Genomic DNA, 2500 nt, shown 5'->3' with positions numbered 1-2500 from the left:
CGGGGGGATGGCGTCGAGCCTGACGAACGGAATGTGCAGGGTGGGGGGGAAAGGCCAAGCGCTCCGACGCCGGAGGGCTCCGGAGTCTGAACTTAGGGGGACAAAGAGGACGGGTCCTCTGCGACACCCCAGCCGCGCTCTCGCCAGCCAAGGCGAGTGCGATTGATTGCCAAACGACCCTCAGACAGGCGTGGCCCCGGGAAGAACCCGGGGCCGCAAAGTGCGTTCAAAGTGTCGATGATCAATGTGTCCTGCAATTCACATTAATTCTCGCAGCTAGCTGCGTTCGTCATCGACGCACGAGCCGAGTGATCCACCGTCAAGAGTTGTCTGAGTTTGTTTTAGGTCTCTCTCCCTCGCCAGAGGAAAGCGACCCGGACCGCACATACGCTCCCCACCTTGAGCTACAGCCACCTGCACGCCGGCGTGCGGGCGGAGCAGGGTGGCGTGAAGCGGTGGGGAGCACCATCCTGGTGCGGCCCGCAGAAACATACGTCTATTGGGGGGAGGAGGACAGGGCGCCCAAGAGGCGATGCGTGCCCCAACGCACCGCAGCGACGGAGGCAGGATCACCGCCACCATGTCGCCCGCCGAGTATCACGAGGCGTGCAGCAGCTTTGCCCTAGGAAAAGCAGAGGCGGGAACGGGCACCGGCCATCGGTTCGGCAGCGTCACTGACGCGTGCACGTGGCGGCGTGTCGGCGAGCGGACTTCCTGCGAGGAGGCGGGGGCGGCACTCGCCCGAGCAGACGCCCGCCCGGCCCAGCCACCGCCGAGGTGGAATGGGAGTCGCGGCAACGGCTCGTCATACTCGTTCCCACACTCACAGCGCAGCTTGCCCGCAAGCCACCGACCACCGATCGACGCCAGGCGCCCCGACCGAGAGCGGGATCGCTCGTTCGCCCTGCTGGCAGTTCGCTGGGGATCACTACTGCACGGAGCTCGGAGACCGACGGGCGGCAACTCGAGAGTCTTTAAACCACCACCCCCATCCCGCAAGTGCAAAGAGGCTGTATACGCACAGACGGGTGAGGGGAATAGGTACCCCGTCGGGTTTGAAGGGAGCGTGACTAGATAGCAACGATGTAAACCCAGCCGATTTGGGAGCGAAGGACCGGCGCCTGCATCACCGGCTTCGTTTCCCGTGGCTGGAGAGTACACCGAAACCCTCCGTCTGTCGCGAGCTCCCGACGACGCGGTGCCGCCAAGCAGCAGGGCCGGACCTGGTGTGGCTCCCCTCGTCGATCACAGACCGGTCGGCACTACTGACGAGACGGTGGAACGGGCTTCGCCCCTTGTGACGAAGGGTGATGCGAACCCGCCCGCCCGCGTGCGTTCGGGGTGGACTCGGCAAACGGAGATTTGAAATCGGAAAGTGTCCTCCTGCCCCGCGCAGGTAGGCGCCCAACAGTTGTGGGGGGTTTGGCGGTGACCACGGCTGCAGGGCCTGCTACCCCGACGAGCTCTCCTGCTGGCCCCGAAACCACCCTCGCGAGACAAGTTGAAACGGAAACGGGCGTACCCCCAAGCCGACGATCCTTTCTTATTTGTTACTTTTTTTTTCACTTGCTCGAGTTGTGGGGATTTGGCGGTGACCACGGCTGCAGGGCCTGCTACCCCGACGAGCTCTCCTGCTGGCCCCGAAACCACCCTCGCGAGACAAGTTGAAACGGAAACGGGCGTACCCCCAAGCCGACGATCCTTTCTTATTTGTTACTTTTTTTTTCACTTGCTCGAGTTGTGGGGGTTTGGCGGTGACCACGGCTGCAGGGCCTGCTACCCCGACGAGCTCTCCTGCTGGCCCCGAAACCACCCTCGCGAGACAAGTTGAAACGGAAACGGGCGTACCCCCAAGCCGACGATCCTTTCTTATTTGTTACTTTTTTTTTCACTTGCTCGAGTTGTGGGGGTTTGGCGGTGACCACGGCTGCAGGGCCTGCTACCCCGACGAGCTCTCCTGCTGGCCCCGAAACCACCCTCGCGAGACAAGTTGAAACGGAAACGGGCGTACCCCCAAGCCGACGATCCTTTCTTATTTGTTACTTTTTTTTTCACTTGCTCCAGTTGTGGGGGTTTGGCGGTGACCACGGCTGCAGGGCCTGCTACCCCGACGAGCTCTCCTGCTGGCCCCGAAACCACCCTCGCGAGACAAGTTGAAACGGAAACGGGCGTACCCCCAAGCCGACGATCCTTTCTTATTTGTTACTTTTTTTTTCACTTGCTCGAGTTGTGGGGGTTTGGCGGTGACCACGGCTGCAGGGCCTGCTACCCCGACGAGCTCTCCTGCTGGCCCCGAAACCACCCTCGCGAGACAAGTTGAAACGGAAACGGGCGTACCCCCAAGCCGACGATCCTTTCTTATTTGTTACTTTTTTTTTCACTTGCTCGAGTTGTGGGGGTTTGGCGGTGACCACGGCTGCAGGGCCTGCTACCCCGACGAGCTCTCCTGCTGGCCCCGAAACCACCCTCGCGAGACAAGTTGAAACGGAAACGGGCGTAC

General features: G+C 61.8%; 1 non-coding gene across 1 annotated transcript; it reads right to left on the bottom strand.

Moving 5' to 3' along the window:
- Positions 1 to 174: 174 nt before the first annotated feature.
- LOC140474477 (5.8S ribosomal RNA) lies at positions 175 to 328 on the bottom strand. Its single transcript, XR_011959148.1, has one exon. It is a non-coding gene; the product is annotated as a 5.8S ribosomal RNA (ribosomal RNA).
- Between the last annotated feature and the right edge of the window lie 2172 nt (positions 329 to 2500).

The sequence above is a fragment of the Chiloscyllium punctatum genome, unplaced genomic scaffold (genome assembly GCF_047496795.1).
Source record: "Chiloscyllium punctatum isolate Juve2018m unplaced genomic scaffold, sChiPun1.3 scaffold_1019, whole genome shotgun sequence".
NCBI classification, from domain to species: Eukaryota; Metazoa; Chordata; class Chondrichthyes; order Orectolobiformes; family Hemiscylliidae; genus Chiloscyllium; species Chiloscyllium punctatum.
Note: the sequence above shows the minus strand (reverse complement) of the source record. Positions and strands in the feature narration are given on the sequence as shown.